Genomic DNA, 17,102 nt, shown 5'->3' with positions numbered 1-17,102 from the left:
TGTGCAGGAGGCCCACGGAGGGCCTCCTGATTGGGTGCAGGAGGGGTATGTGTGCGTGTGTGTGTGTGTGTACGGGCGCATGCTTATATCCGCACTTCTGGGGGGCAGGGAGCAGTAGGAAGCTGTCAGTGATGACACCAGGCTTTTGAGCCTGCGAGTTTGAATAGGACTTTTTTTTTTTTTGGCGGTACGCGGGCCTCTCACTGTTGTGGCCTCTCCCCCGTTGCGGAGCATAGGCTCTAGACGCTCAGGCTCAGTAGTTGTGGCTCATAGACCCAGCCGCTCCGCAGCATGTGGGATCCTCCCAGACCAGGGCTCGAACCCGTGTCCCCTGCATTAGCAGGCAGATTCTCAACCACTGCGCCACCAGGGAAGCCCTGAATAGGACTTTTAATAGATAAAAAAAGGAAGTAAAGAGAGAAGCTGGCTTGGGTCTCAGGATGATGAATTTGATTGTGTACCGAGTTTGATATAAAAGCAGATAAAAAGCTTATACTTTATACTACTCAACTTTTTTTTTCCCATGAGGGTTTATAGCTGGAAACAGGAATTCACTGGAAGGCATGAGTCTTCTTCCTCTTTTTCCTGTTCTTCCAGCTCCTTAAATGTTTCCCAAGAGCTTAAGATGTTTTGGGTTTTCTCAACCTTACCCCTGCCAGAATCCCCCATAAGTTCACCTCCTCAGGAACATGTGTACTTGTCAGAGTACATGTTTAATCATATTAGGGAGATTAAGCAGCAGCCTTTCGGCCTGCCAAGATAAAACATACGGGAAAAATAGCTATCTTTTCCTTTTGATAAGCATGAGCATTGTCACCTCACAACTTGCTGAAATAGCACAACAAAGGAACACTTTGGGGCAGAGGCTGGGAGATCAAGGGAATGCGCGGACACAGATACTTCTTCTTTTCTTTACTATGAGGCCTTCGATTGAAACAGTCTAGTTCAGGGAAGCAGGGGCATTTTTACTTGAGCACTAAAATCGAAAAAGTGTATTAGCCATTCGAATTGCAAGTTGTCCTCTCAATTGGTGGTGTTTCTAACACGATCCTTAGGCTCTTGAATTTGTTGGTAGCCGTGAGTCCGCCGGTCCCAATGTAATCCACTCCCATCCCCATCCACTGAGAAGTTTTTGAATTTCAGCAGAGACACTCTTGATTCAATCAGTTTAAAAGCATATAACGATCCTGTAATTATCATTTGTCATTACCTTGTGTACTAATGATTAAAGCAAACATTTAATAACCAAAGGGCAGTAAATATATTTTAGATCTTGAGCCATAAAAAGATTTCCATTAACAGAATATTTGGGCAGAAATAAATTATTCATTGACTGTAGCAGAGCTTGATTCTGTCATCAGCCTTAAGTGGAACTTTTGAGAACACCAGTCATCACGGACACCAACACTAAATTGGCTTGAGCCCCCATCCTTCTTACATGGAACCTGAGGTTTTTTTGGCTATTTGTAAAAGCTTTAATTCGGTTTAATTCAATGAATGTCCATGGTGTTTCTGCCATATGCAATTTAGTGTTCTGGTGGTTGGAGGACTACAGTGATAAGTCTGCATTTTAGTCTTTAAGTTGCTTGTAAACCCAAAAGAGAGACAAGATTAGTACATAACTAACTTGGATATAAGGAAGCTTAAGTAGCGCCATCAGAAATGTATAAATAAAATGTGTTGCACATTCAGAGGAGAAAGAAATCACATGAATTTTCTCATGGGAATGTGGAGGGAGGGATTTGGAGATCAGGAAGTGTTTCCTGAGGAAGGCTTTAAAGACAGGCAAGGTTTGGACAAATGGAGAGAATTACAACCACATAGGCAAAGAGTTGGGATGAGTAATGTAGGTGTCATAGGAACGAAAAGTAACATGATGTATTTGGAACACAGCATTGGTAAGTGAAGAGGAGACACCAAAGAGAGGAAGGAAAGATACCTAGAGACTTAGAGAGTGCATAGAGGACCTTGAAGGAGTAATTAGCACATCACTTTGGTAGACATTAAAGAACCAATTTTGAGCTAAGGAGTAATATGATTGGATTATATTTTTGAAATATACCTCACCTCACCTCACCTCACAAATAAGAGGTCGAAAACCTGAAGGTAGACAAGTTAAAAAGCCATTGGGATCATCTCCGTGAGAGGTAATACGTTTCTGAACTAAGTTGGTTGTAATAAGAATACGAAGGAGGGGACAGATGGGAGAAATAATGCAATCATTTGTCTATAGGTTTTGGCACATGATTGCCTACATGAGGGGTGGAAAAGAGGAAGGAGTTAAAAATTCCATGCAACGACTTTTAGTAAACTTTTGAATCCAGCCAACATTTATGGAAAACCAAGCCACATGCAAGACGTTGTGCTCTGTGCTAGAGGTGTGTACTGAGAAAAATGAGAAGGGTCTTGTCTCCAAGTAGCTGAAAATTTGGGTGGGGATATAAGTGTACTCAATTAACTGAAATCCAAACCAGATCATGATGAGTGCGACAACAGGAGTAGCGCAAAGAGTTATGAGAACACAAAGGAGGATGATGTTAATTTTGATGCTGCAAAAGTAGGGAAGCATCTAGGGGAGAAGACACTTGGGCCTGGAAGGTCAGATAGAGGAATCCAAAATATTGTAGCTGTCAGAAACATAGCAAGAAAACTAAGAGAGGCAAGTGTCAAAGAAGCTAAGGGGAGAGGGCCTTTACAGATAGAGGAGCTCTTACTTATTGCCCCTGGTATGTCAGACCCTGAGCTGGAAGCTCTGTATTTAAGGAAGGTGTGCCCCACACTGCGAAGTGCTGCAAAGTGGTAACAATGCCATCTAAGAAAGGGCCCCTGCATTCAACAATTTAAGGGTTAAGAGTGGTTTTCAAAGAGGTTTCAGTTGAGCAGGGAAACATTCTAAAGGTTATTCCTCGTCTTGAACATATAATTAAACTCCATCAGTGAAAGAAAGGCTGAGCTTTCCTCAGTGATTTATCCTTGACGGGTCAAGTTTATAGAAACCTCAGTAGATCTTAGCTCACCGGCTGGTCTTCGAGGTACCCCCTGAGAATGTGTTAGTCCTGAGAAGTCTTTGTAAATTTTACAATATTGCAAACATGTTGGATGCCTAGATGATTTTCTCACAGGTCCAAGATTTCAACTGGCTACAAGCCTCCCTCTTTCTCACTTCTTCCTTCCTCCTTCCCACCACTTCCTTTTTAAACACCCGGCTGGTTAGGGTGAGCACATTTGCCACACCCTTGGCTCAGGGTCAGGGAAGTCCTCGGGCTCTCCTTGGCACTTTTCCCACGTGGAAGGAAATTTCTAGAGAACAATCCAGGGAAGTGCACGCACACATAGACACACACACACACACACCCCCAGTTCCTTTCCTGTCCTTTAGGATATTCATGTGCCAATAAACAGACCAAACACACTGTCACATACAGGCATATTGTGTCACATTCACCCTTAGGAAACTGGGCAGAGAGGCAGTCATCTCGTAGGAGGTAATGGGGATACTATTAACATTTAGGAATAATAATAGAACTTAAAGAAAAATTTAAAAATTACTTTGTTAAGACGAATAGCATATTACTGTAGAGTGTGAAGGGATGACATTTGTATCAAGGTTATGTTTAGTGGATTTTTTTTAATCAATTAGTACAGCAAATTGGGCACAGTAAAAGAACTTTCACAGAGGCACTCACATTACCACAGAGGGGCATTTTAAATTGTATCAGGCCACCCCGTAATTTATTTATTTATATTTTTTTCCTGACATCATTGAATTTATTGGGGGAAAAAAACAATGAACAAATAACCATACAATCTTGGGCTTTGATAGGTGTTATAAAGAAAAATAAAGTAAGTTAAGGGAATTAAAAAGTAAGGAGGGTGTAGTGTTTTGGATAGAAAGTTAGGGAAGTCCTCTCTGAGGTGGTAATGTTTGACTAGAGAGCTGAATGAGGGGTTTCTTGTGTATGATGTATACTATGTCCATTGCCACCCCGTAATTTAAAAGGAATGAAAACAGAGAATTTAAAAGGAGTAGTAGAGTGGAGGAAGAAGCAATTGCTTCTTTACCCCACAGATGCTTAATAGTACATGCACGTGGTAAGCGTGTGTTTATAATCATTCACTCATTTATTCGTTTATCCATTCACACACTTGATCCCTCAATCCATAAACATTTACTGAGTTCCTGTTGTGTCCCAGACTGAGTGCTGGGAAATATAAATGAGTAGAGAAAAAAAAGTAACATTTAAAATAAAATACTTCCTTATTATGGGAAACTAGACAATATAAGTAGATTTCCCTGTTTTATAAGTATACAGCTTGATGGAAGTACATTTATGAGGTATTATATACTCCTGATTTTACCCCTCAAAGTTCTTTCCTGCCATTGTAAACCCTAAAATGTGTTCAACCTGCTACAACATAGTAATTCAGTTATTAGATTAATGGTAATGGGACTTGTTAGAGCTTCTAAAGAAATTGTCATATGTTCTCATCAGACTTTGCCTACTACACCACTGGAATTCCTTTCCCTTAAGAATTGAATTGGCAGGATGATTTATCAGGCTGATTTTCCTCTGTCTTGTCAGACGCCTTGGGATAGATAGGGTCAGTATGCTTTTCTGTGTATCCATAGAAATAGCCTCAGGGAATTCTCCAAATGTAGGTCCATCTTCTACCTTTGAAAGCACTGTCAAGATCTTTTCAAACAGCAATCAAACTCAGAAGTGGGTAGGACCATTGAGTCTGACTTAGGCTGGTCTTCTAGGGCACAGTAAACCTGAGAGAGTTAGCGATATGTTCCTTGCCAGGTGATACTTTCTCTTTTTACTCTTTTTTATTTATTACCTCTCTTTGCCTCATTTTAATAATTTTATACTTTTTTCCCATACTTTAACAACTGTGGCTGGTAGGTTTATGTCTTGCAGGACTTGTTTTAATGTCACCTTGGTGATGTATAAGAAAACAAGACCTTCATTTTCTCCCCCGCATTTGGTTTTTCAGCATACATTCATGTTTTGGGGTCAGCTATAACATGCTACCATGTTTACCTCTATTTTAAAAGTCAAAAATTTAAGTTGAACTAAGAAACCTATGGGACTTTTGTCCCAGAACTCTTAATCTTGGGTTCTTTTGTTTCCAAATCAAATAAAAAATATATATGTGCATCATATTTGTGTAAATGGAAATAATTTTCATTATAAATGTCAATAATTTTTATTATGTCAAAATAAAATTTTGAGGTTTTGGAGTTGATGAATATATTAACATAGATTTTTGTAGAGACACTAAAATATTTTAATTCAACTCTGTTAATTTGAAAGTTTTATTATGCATACTTTAAGAATGCACTAACCCAAATTTGGAAATATTTATTGACAAAAATAAAATGTTTATGTGGATTTTTTTTAATTCTAGAGAGAGAAAAAAGTTAATTTCATTTCAGTATTATTTTCTAAATAGTATGCATTTGTGCCTGCCTATATCGTTTTCTAAGCATATATATACTCTTACACCTTTTATCTGGGGCCATGGAGGAGAGGACAGGAACTGGCCTGATGTGTGTACCGAGATCATTCATTCATTCACTCACTCATTCATTCATTCATCCAGGATAGGGATGGATGTTGACAAACGACTTGTATTTTCCATTTTGATAAATGCGAGTAAACTAAATGTTTTTACCTGGAAAAGATAGTATTAACAGGGAGGGATTTGACAACATATGTAAACTTAAAATTGTTGTAAGTGGATGGAAAATTGCCACCTGGTCAGGAAATACATAATAGGATCATTTTAATAACTTATTGATTAATTAATTATAAAATTCCCTTTGATCATTTACAGGTAAAAGGGATATAGTCTTTTCAAAATGTCTAGAACTATATGTGTGCTTTTAAATGTATGTGCTATGAACCTTTACCAGTGGCAGGAACAAGACTTAAAATACTTTGATTAGTTATCAAGAAATTTTCTACTATATTAAAAAAAACATTAAAAGAATTAGGAAGATAAATATGTACCTAGAACAGAGTCAATACTCAATAAATATTTGTCATATGAAAAAAAAAAGAAATTTTCTACTACTTTCAATAAAAATAGAGCTCTTCAGAGTCCTCATCTAAGCTTTTATTCTTAAGCTATTTAAATATATACCTAATGGAAATTTATTCTTAAGAATTTTATGATGAGACATTTTATTTTAAAGAGCTAGCTACAGATATTGAAAAAAATTTTCTATATCAGATATTTTATATTTGTATTTTTTGACACAAATGCGGTTGGCCTGTACAACATATGGGATATAATATCTGTTCACTTGGGATTTTACTTAGAATATAGAGGTGAGCCAGTGGACAAAGAAAACTTAATCATTTATTTGAAGATATTTATTACTTTATTTTAAACATTGCTAGGATTATAATCACTTATTTTTAATGTACCCCATTTTATATACATATATTTGATGTATTTTGGAAATCTGATAAAAATTTAAATTAAAATAATTCCGTTTTAAGGTTGGCACTGTGAATTATTCTTCAGAACAGATGCAATTAGTTAGCATTTTCTGAAGCACACATTTTAAAATCTTTTTACTCATGGTATCGTTATCATTTAAACCTCTTTTAGAAATCTTAGAGAATTACGTTTGGAAGTGTTCTGTATAAATTCTGCAACGTCCATTATAATTAAACATGCTTGAGTTTATACATTTAGTAATAAGATATATAACTTAGGAGAAGGATGACTCTTGGTAACTCAATGATGTCTAAGTCTTATTTTCTAACATTATCAAAACCTTAATGAGTGATTCCTGAATTGAATAATACCAGCATTACATGGCAACACATAAACATTATGTGGGTAGTTAACTGTGGTAGGTAGGGAGCAGTGATTCGTTAGAAAAGTCATTGGTTGAAATGTCAGGAAACCATCAAGGTTCTTGCCCTGGATCTCATAGACTAGTTTACGATCTTGGGCAAGTAACTCAACCTTCCCTTATTCTACTACCCGCCCTCTTAAGTTTTATATATATAATATAATTGCATTTCCATATATATCTGAAAAACCTCTAAAATTCTTCCTCTGTTTAAAATAATAATCTCTGAGATTCTGAAGAGGAGTAGAGACAAAAACCTGGTGGACTGCTTTCATGACAGTCTTGACGGCGAGTTGGTTAGAAGCCAAGCTTGGTTTGGACTTCAGAACACACAACTCGGGATTCGGCTGTTGCCACCAATATTTGTGGGGCCTCCAGGGTAAGAGTTCAAATGGAGGCCCACATGCCTTCTTCTTAACTGGATCAGTGACTAAATCTTTATTTATAAAGAATGTGAATTTGCAGGGATTTCATCTGACCTGTTTAAGTTGTGGATTTGGTGAGAATAAGTTTCTGGCTCCTTTTTGTTGTGAAGAGTAATTAAATCCTCATTAAAGAATTTGTAATGTCCTGTTAGTGAATTTTATACGGGTCATGCTTGATAAAAGTTTGCTTACTTTCATTGTTTTCAAGCTTCAAAAATTTAAGCTGATTGACTATTTTTAGATTTTTCTCTTCCTTTTCCCCCCCTTAGTTTATTGCTTCTGAACTCCAAAAAAGAAGCTACTTATACCAAGATCTTGACTTGCACTCATTCTCAATGAGCTAAGGGGTATAAAAATAGAATGTTACTTGTATTCAAAGTATACAGAATATCACTATGTTTTCATCAACAATGTAAATTAAAGTAAAAATTCAAAAACTATTTTAAAACACTGATTTTTCTTATTAAATATCCAAAATTACTTTAAAATGAAAAGGCAAATCCATATGATAATGAATGTATAAAACGTTTAAAATCTAAATTATTTAAACAAAGCTAAAGCTTGTAAATATATTTTCTAGAAATTTTATTGTCTTCTTAAATATTTTAATCAAAGTAAATCTACACACATGTTTAGGATTCAGTGTTCTTTTAGTTGCTAATGTAAAGAATTAGTGTTGTGTTTTATGCAGTTTATATCTATACAAATTTAAGAATAAGAATTGCTTACTTGTGAAATGTTCCTGAGGTAACATGTGTGATTCTTTTTCCAAATGCTGCATTAATCATTAATAATTCTAGAACCACTGATCAGATCACTAAGAGAAGCAAGAAAAAAGATGCTGCCATTACTGTACTTTGCTATAAAAGACTTTGTTGCGCCATTTGAGAGAAATGACTGACTAGATAATTCAAAAGGAGTCATGTACCACAATGTTCCTTGCAGCTCTGTTTACAATAGCCAGGACATGGAAGCAACCTTGATAGTCTTTTCTTAAGCATTAATGCTGCTTACATCTTCTCTGCTTTTGAAATGATGTCGAACTCCACACTTTGCAGTGTCACAGCCCACAAACCTTCAGGGCATTTGAACTCGTTCACTTTTTGACTGGAACAAAGACATTGGGCGCAAGATGAGGAAAAGCATTTCCTGGGGCCTAAACAGCTCTAGTCAAGAGCTGGGACGTTTAGTGCTACAGGACAACTGGATGCCAGTGACAGAGGTGCCCGTATATTTGTCCATACATTTCTTTTGTGTATTTGTGGTATGTGGCCTTTCTGAAGTATGGGACCCAAGGCAGGAACCCCTCCTGCTCGGCGGTGTGGGCTCTGCTGGCTGTATCTGGGCGTGAGCGTACTCTTGAGGGGCACCATCTGCAGAGGCAGCAGAGTAGTTCCTTCCTGAGGACATTAGGGGGAGCTGTTGCAGGAAGGAAGAAGTGGCAGATGGTGTTGTGACTGGCTGTCAGACTCCCTTTGGGCTCTTATAAGTCCCCCTTGCTGGCATCCTAGAAATACTTGGTTGGGACTTTTCAAGGGGACTGGAGGTCCTGTATGAGCAGGTGGGGCTGGAAACAGGAGCTGTGGTTAATTGGCGTTGATGCCACTTCATCTGTATACACCTGTAGGCTGAGAGGGTCTGGGAGCATTTGGGTAGCTCATTTCCAAGTCAATAAGTGCTCCCTTCACTTCCGTAGGGATGGGTAAAGACACTTCTATCCCGGAAATCTGTTTTCTCCACACATTTGGAAAGGATAGGATAGTTCCAATTTCTTTTATGAATATTCTCTGTGAAGGGAGCTAGGGAAACAATTAAATCATTGATCCGAGATCAGTGAAATGATAAAGCGATTTATTATTTACATAGGTTGGGGGCCTTAACCACAAATGGATAGAATTCAGGGGGTCTGAGAACTTGGTTGAGAGAAAAATTAAAACTTTATTTTCACAAACATCTAACTGAGCTTCAGCACTCCCTCCATTATTAATGTAGGCAACAGATGATAGTAGTTTTAGCAGCATCTGTGACTTGGTCGCCAGTAGAAATCACAGATATTTTCATGTCCCACTACTACTGTGGATAATATCTCAGAGTATCTTTATAATTATAACTACTCAAAATGATGGTAGATATTATCCTGTACTATATCTTCTAAAAATTTATTTATTTATTTATTTTTACATATACAAGTATCTGTTCTTTTTCAAATTATTTTCCCATTTAGATTATAATGGAATATTGAGCAGAGTTCCCTGTGCTATGCAGTAGGTCTTTATTGGTTATCCATTTTAAATATAGCAGTGTGTGCATGTCAGTCCCAAACTCCCAATCTGTCCCTCTCCCCACCCTTCCCCCCGGTAACCATAAGTTCATTCTCTAAGTCTGTGAGTCTGTTTCTGTTTTGTAAATTCATTTGTATCATTTTTTTTAGATTCCACATATAAGCGATATCATATGATATTTGTCTTTCTCTGTCTGACTTAACTTCACTTAGTATCATAATCTCCAGGTCCATACATGTTGCTGCAAATGGCATTATTTCATTCTTTTTAATGGCTGAGTAATATTCCATTGTATATATTACCCTGCACTATATCTTGTTTCTAATTTTTAATAAAGAGTCACATATGTTCCTGTCAACAAATTTGTTTAAGTTTTTTAAGGTAACTGTATTTCATTATAATTGGTTTCCTTTATAATTCTATGTTTTTTTTATTTTATGTAGTTTAAAACATTGTGCTAAGAAGGGATCCCCAGGCTTCTTCAGACTGTCAGAGGGGTTCATGGTAACAAGAAGGTTGAGAAATTCTGATCTAGATAAAATCTCCTATTTTGCTGCAGAAGATCAAGGCCTTGGAAAGGCTAGTGAGTTACTTAAGGTCATCTAGTGGGGCAGGAGTTAAAAGTGGTGTCCTTCCTGTCCTGTGTGGCCTCGTTGCACCTTAATCCTGATCTCAGTGCCAGGGAAATGAGCTCCTTTGTCTTATTCAGCAGCCCTTTTATTATGACGAAGGCCAAGCCAACTTCCTTCTTTCTTTGTGTTTCCCTGGCCTGGAGTGGCCTTCCCACCTCTCACTTCCAGGCCTGCTGGTGGTGGAGAGGTAGGGTAATCTCCAGCAGTGCTTGCCCCTGGGTCCCACAGCATCACAAAGCATGTTGTTCTAAGACACCTGAGCGGGTCAACAGAAAGAGCAGAAAATTTAATCTTGATTGCTTGACACCGTTTTAGTGGTGGTATTTCAGGCAATATTGGTATCCCCACGTTAGCAGGGGAAATCTTTCATCCAACCCAGTGGGCTTTGTTAAATTCATTAAGGAGCTCTTGTCACATGGTTTCTTCCTCTTTTAGACTAACATAAGACTGAAATATCCGCAGAGAAATAGAGAATTAATTACTAATATTTATCTTTCACTTCCTAGTGCCATTTCTAAGCACTGTATAATTCTCTTACCAATTCTAACAACATTATCATTATCCCTATGTTACAGATGGGAAAACTAAGGCACAGAAAGGTTAGGTAACTTGCCAAAAGTTATTTATATGTCTACTAAGTGTCAGATACGGGATTCAAAAGAGGTATTCTGGCTCCGGAGTCCCTGGTCTGGGTCACTATGCCACACGTCCAGTTACTATTTCAATGTCTCACATCACCATTGCCCAACCTCTATCTTTCTTTGGTTTGGGGTTGGACTAGGAACCTACATATCTGGGGTGAAGGGAGCCTTTGGATTATTTTGAGGCAATCCTAGGAGGAACTCTTTCCAGTCTTTCGGGGCTGTCTCTGAAAGGTACTGTGTCGTTTGGTTCCAAGTCTGTTCAGCTTTAGTCCCTTGCTTCTATGTATTCAGGCAATATGGAGAAGGAAAAACACATTCATACCCAAAAGGTTTAGTAGTGCTGCAAAATGCTTGCTATGGATTGACTTTGTCTCCATTTCAAGGACTTGACAGTGCTTTCATCTTCTCCTTTGAAGCCTTCTCATCAGCAGTATTGGCAAATATACCTTTGAAAATTTGTACCTGAATTCTAGTGTTTTGAAAAAAAAAAAAGTTTGTTAGTGTTTCTCTTCTTGAACACTAGTTGTTGTTTTGCCAACCAGTTAAATGTCTGAAAATCTGAGGGCTGGCTGAGAAGCTAAGCTTTCTGTAACCAGTTATCCCCAGATGGCCAGATTCCGTTGTGTACCACTTTTATAGATGTTTACTGGTTGCATACTTGGGGTTATGAGGTGTACTGTTCCACTTGTTTCTGCCAGCCATGCACAGCACATTATTTGATAGCATGAGACAGATGGTATAGCTCAAGCTAAAATGATGAGGGAGCGAAGAAAGTGAAACAACAGAAAAGGGGCACTGGATTTTCTAATTCACATTTCGGAAGTGAATTTAGCTTCTATCGTTAACTAATAAATGCAGTGTTGCTCTAAGACTTCAATTCATTAACGTCTGTTTAAACGGATATAACTGAGTAATCGGCAGGAAGCAATCTTTTCCTTCATGGAGGCTGTGCCAGCTTATGTGGGGTCTCCTCCAGATTTGAAAATGTTGAGCCATTGGAAGTGTCAGAAATAGATCTGGGTTTTTCAGACTAAGATGTACCACCATCAGTACCAATCAAAACAGAAAAATCCCAAATCTTATTTTTAAACTGGAAAAAAATATGTATATATAGCCTGGTGAAGTAGTGGTGATAAGGACAATTAATCAGTTTTCATGCAGCTGCTTCCTGACATTTCTGCAAATTGTTGTGGAAAAATTAATGAAGGTTAGATCAGTAATGGTTTCAAGCTTGGCCAGTGGAAAGTATGACAGTGTTTCCATCAGCAATTAAACTGGGCTGCTTTCTTTTTTCTATAGGGGAAGTGGTATGATGTGTGTTCTCCACAGGAAATGGAAAACGGCAGCTGAACCCTGTGAGCACAGGTATGGAGCATTCTGGCGCTGCTCCAGCAGACTCTCCATGATGGGCAGGACCCATTATTTTCTGCAGAAAGGCTTTTGCTCTACCACACTGAGACATCATTCCTGAAAAAGAGAATGAGGATTTAGGGATTTTCTTGAGCTGCCGTTTCAGAAACACAGATAGGCTCTGAATCTAAACTTTGGGAACCAGAAAGTGGAACTTATGACAAACAGAAAGTGAAACTCACCTATCTAATTTTATTTTTCAAGCCAAAGGTAGTTCAGTACAGGCCCAGTTCACATCCTGTGTAACCCTATGGGATTTTCCCCAGTATTAGTTAAAAATTTTCCCATAGGGTCACACAGGATGTGAATTAAAGTAAACACTTAACAAGCAAGATGAAAAGGAAATTAGCTTTCTAAATGATCCTTTCACTGTTAACATCCTGAGTAGCTATTAGAAACATGGGAAAGGATCACTTCAATGTCTCATTATCAAGTTGTTACATTATTAATAAACTATATTAATATTCTTTCCTACGACATATGAAATATATTGCTTTATATATGAAACTAGATTTTACCTATATATTTGCCTTTTTGGAAAACATTAAACAACCTAGCATAATGCTCTATAAATCAGTGGTTCTTAGCCTTTTGCAGGGAGGGATTCACAGACCTCTTCAGGACTCTGAAAAAAAGCTCCTGACCCTTTCTTCCAGAAAAATGCATATATAAACAACATTTTACATACAATTTAAAAAGTTTCACAGATCTCTTAAGTGACCTTGGACCTCAGGCATTTTTTCTAGGACTAGTTTTATAAAGCTTTTTATGGACAGATAAAAAATTATGATGAAAATGTTAATTCATTCCAAGTAAAGATTTTATAAGAGGCACTTTTTAAGAAACTTTAACTGTAGCAATAATAATTCATTCCGTTTTCCACCTGGAAAATGCTTCCTTGTCGTTGGAAGTGAGCTTGTACATTGGACAGAACATACAAAGCTGGCTTTGAAGCTGGCTGTGTGACATTTTAGCAAGTGAGTTTAGGTATCCTGCCTCAGTTCATGATCTGTAAAATGGTGGCAACAGAGGTAATATGTTATTCGTGTCTGGCGAATAGTCCATCCTCAAAATATATCCCTTCCCTTCTCTTCTTTCCTTCCTCCTTTGAGATGTAGCTTAAATGTCACTTTCTTACACATTTTTTTGCGATTTCTGAAGGCAGATTTTTTTTTTTCACTTTCCCCTCAGTGTTTCTCTAGTGCTCTGTAAATTTCTTTACTTTTTTTTTTTTTTTTTTTTTTTTTTTTTTTGCTGTACGTGGGCCTCTCACTGTTGCGGCCTCTCCCGTTGCGGAGCACAGGCTCCGGACGCGCAGGCTCAGCGGCCATGGCTCACGGGCCCAGCCGCTCCGCAGCATGTGGGATCCTCCCGGACTGAGGCACGAACCCGTGTCCCCTGCATCGGCAGGCGGACTCCCAACCACTGCGCCACCAGGGAAGCCCTCTTTACTCTTAAAATTGTGTCATCATTCATTGGTCACAACTAAAGGTGTGAGTTTTGAGGCTCTTGTATTTTATTAGTGATGTTTTATTTATCTCTTTGCATGCTGTGTCCAGCATAGTGCTTAAGACACAGACATTTCCTATTTATTAAATTAGTAATAGTATAATGCTTATTAGAAATGAAATAATTTGGATTTGGGCTTATAATTGTGATTATATCATGTTTATGTGAGAACTAGTCATCTCAGAAGGGAGGTCAAATGATCTGTGTACAGCCGAAGTGAAATTTAGTGAGAGAACAGAGCTTCGAACTGAAAGTATGTGTTTTCCAGTTTTGGCTACGTCCAGAGTGTATTCTAAACCAGAGCTATGGTATTTTGGCTAGAGTTTTTAGTCAGGTTAATCACCAGGTGATTGGGGGAAAGTGATGCTATGGCATTACTAAAATATATATATCTATACGTTATCTGACTCTCAGAAGAGAATGTGGGCTCCCAAAGCCTTAGTTTATATTTTATTATTTAGAATCTGGGGTTGAACGATAGCTGGAAGGACGTACTGATCTGCCTTTCTTTGGATTAAGTCCTCACATGCCCTTGCTAATGCTTTTCAATTCAAGTTGAACAAAAATGTGGCCTGTCTTTGAGGAGCTGTCATTCGTCAACTCCCATTTCTCAATCTCTCCCTCTCTTTCTCTCTATGTATACTCACACACACACACACACACACACACACACAGACCTGCAGCTATTACAAATATTTTTAAAGGCAACTTAAAAATTTATATCAAACCACATTGTCTTAATACTTGAATAACTCAATGGCAGTCAGCTCTGTTCTTTCTATATGTGTTGAATGGTTTCCAAGCAGTAAGTCATGATTTGGAGACTTGAGCATAAAGAATGACTTTAGGAGCCCTGGGAGGCTGGGAAGAGAGAAACGTCTAGTTGGCTGCTGGGGGTCTTGGAGCAAATTAGTGCGGGGAAACGGCAGTGAGATAGAGTGGAGAAAGTGAAGAGAGTGGAGAGAGCGGAAAGGGAAATATGGGAAGTATGGGATGATATCTGGTGGTCTGGGGAAGGTTTTTGACACACAGAAAGAAACTAGGAGTCCTAATCTTTAGCGTACTAGAAAACCGTGGGTTGAACACGGGCTGGGGTGATAGGCGAATCAGACCGATGGAAGGAACTTCAGAAATAGAACTGAGAATTTGTAGAGGTGCCAGTGGTGTTGAGCTGAGTGATGAAGAGGTTGTCATAGTTGAAACAGAATATGAACAGAGGCTTGTGCGTGGGAGATATAGGTAAAGAGATGAATTTAAGCTATAGGGAAGGAAAAAATAACGTGTCGGAAATGGGCTGACTTGGGGACAAAGAACAGTTGAAGATTTTGCTCAATACATCATTGGCCATGAATTCTTGGCACTTGTGAGATGCACACCATTCCTTTACTCAAGCATTTCCACCTCCTGGAAAGCCTCGTCTCTGCCTGTCAGAATTTTCAAGCCCTTATTTAACTTCTAGAGCTGCATAAATATTTCTTTCACAACACTAGCTCATAGCAGTTGCTCCTCTGCTGAGCTTACATAGTACGATTGTAAATGCAGTGGCACTTAATTGATGTTTAAAGCTTTAATTTAAATTTTCACCTGCATGTCTTGTCTCTTCAATGAGCTTCTAAACTTGTGTAGAATTTGATAGTGTAAAACAAAAATGTCTTTTCTGTGGTCTAATATGAAGTGGTGCCTATAGCAAGAAGTGTCTCTCTCTCTCTCTCTCTCTATCTCTCTCTCTCTCTCTCTCTCTCTCTCTATATATATATATATATATATATATTTTTTTTTTTTTTTTTTTTGCGGTACGCGGGCCTCTCACTGTTGTGGCCTCTCCCGTTGCGGAGCACAGGCTCCGGACGCGCGGGCTCAGCGGCCATGGCTCACGGGCCCAGCCGCTCCGCGGCATGTGGGATCTTCCCGGACCGGGGTACGCACCCGTGTCCCCTGCATCGGCAGGCGGACCGTCAACCACTGCGCCACCAGGGAAGCCTCCATTAATCTTTTAAGTGAAATAAACTCTCCTAACAATTTTGATTGCATTAATATAAGATGATTGTCTACAATCATAAAAAAATAATAGCCTGCCCATGGGTTTTTATTATTGCCAAATATACTAATATATATGTACTTGGTAAAGTCAAACTAGTTTTGTTAGTCCTTATTTAAGGTTCTATAGCAGTGACAGGTCTTATAAACAGTGTGTATAACCATCAATAGAAAGATTGTAAGGTGAGACAAGTCCATAATGTCATATACTTTTATTAATAGAAAATATGAGTACTTTCTTTTCACAGTGTTAAATGGATCTTCAACTATACCGCGAATTTTGTCTCAGCCTCAGGACAACTGCCCTCATTTAACTTTCAGGCACACTTTTGGAATTGTGGACTTTGAGTAGGGCCAAGTACTTTGTCTCTCTGTTTCATTTTGGATGGTCTCTATTACTATGTCTTCAAGTTCACTATCCTTTTCTCCTGCAATGTCTAATCTGCCATCCAGTGTATTTTTTCTCTCAGATTTTGAGATTGTCCTCTCTAGAAGTTCAGTTGGGGCCTTTTTAAAAAATATCTTCCGTATTGCTTCCACTTACATATTCATTCTTTACTCTAGTTTCTTGCACATAGGGAATACAGTTAAAATAACTTCTAAGGGCCTTTTCTACTAATTCGTCATCTGTGTCATTTGCTCCATTCATTTCCTCCTACTTATGGGTCAGATTTTTCTGCTTCTTTGCAGACTTGGTCATTTTTGATTGAATGCTAGAATTTTACTTTGTTGGGTACCAAAGACTTTTGTATTCCTCAACTAACTTTGAGTTTTGTTATTGGACATAGTTAAGATACTCGAAAATAGTTTGATTTTTTTCAGATCTTGCTTTTAAGCTTTGTTAGGTAGAACCAGGGCAGCATTTAGCCTGGGTTTAATTTTTTCCTCCTACTAAAGCAAGACCCTTCTTAGTACTCTGACAACTTGTAAATTATGAGGCTATCCACTCAGGATGTTGGAAACAGGCACTCTTCTTGGCCCCTTTGAGTACTGGGCACTGTTCCCTCTAATAGTTTCAGTGTTTTTTCTCCTGACTGGGGGTAGTTTCCTCATATGCATATGCTGGTCGATATTCACCTGATATGGACACCAAGGGGGGAAAGTGGGGGGTGGGGGGTGGGGGGATGAGTTGGAAGATTGGGATTGACATGTATACACTACTATGTATAAAATAGATAACTAAGGGCTTCCCTGGTGGCGCAGTGGCTGAGAGTCCGCCTGCCGATGCAGAGGACACGGGTTCGTGCCCCGGTCTGGGAAGATCCCACATGCCGCGGAGCGGCTGGGCC

At 38.6% G+C, this 17,102-nt stretch overlaps 1 protein-coding gene across 4 annotated transcripts in view; it reads left to right on the top strand.

The window, feature by feature from the left end:
- The window catches only part of HIVEP2 (HIVEP zinc finger 2), a 192,673-nt gene that overhangs the window by 114,296 nt on the left and 61,275 nt on the right, over positions 1-17,102 (top strand). The window contains exon 1 of one of the 4 annotated variants that reach the window (XM_082668831.1): positions 12,165-12,222. The exons of the other annotated variants lie outside the window; for them this stretch is intronic. The gene's annotated coding sequence lies outside the window, so the exon portion shown is untranslated. Of the gene's footprint in view, positions 1-12,164; positions 12,223-17,102 lie in introns of those variants that run through there. 4 annotated transcript variants of the gene reach the window in all.

This window comes from Grampus griseus (genome assembly GCF_964374135.1).
Source record: "Grampus griseus genome assembly, chromosome: 13".
Taxonomy (NCBI): Eukaryota; Metazoa; Chordata; class Mammalia; order Artiodactyla; family Delphinidae; genus Grampus; species Grampus griseus.
Note: the sequence above shows the minus strand (reverse complement) of the source record. Positions and strands in the feature narration are given on the sequence as shown.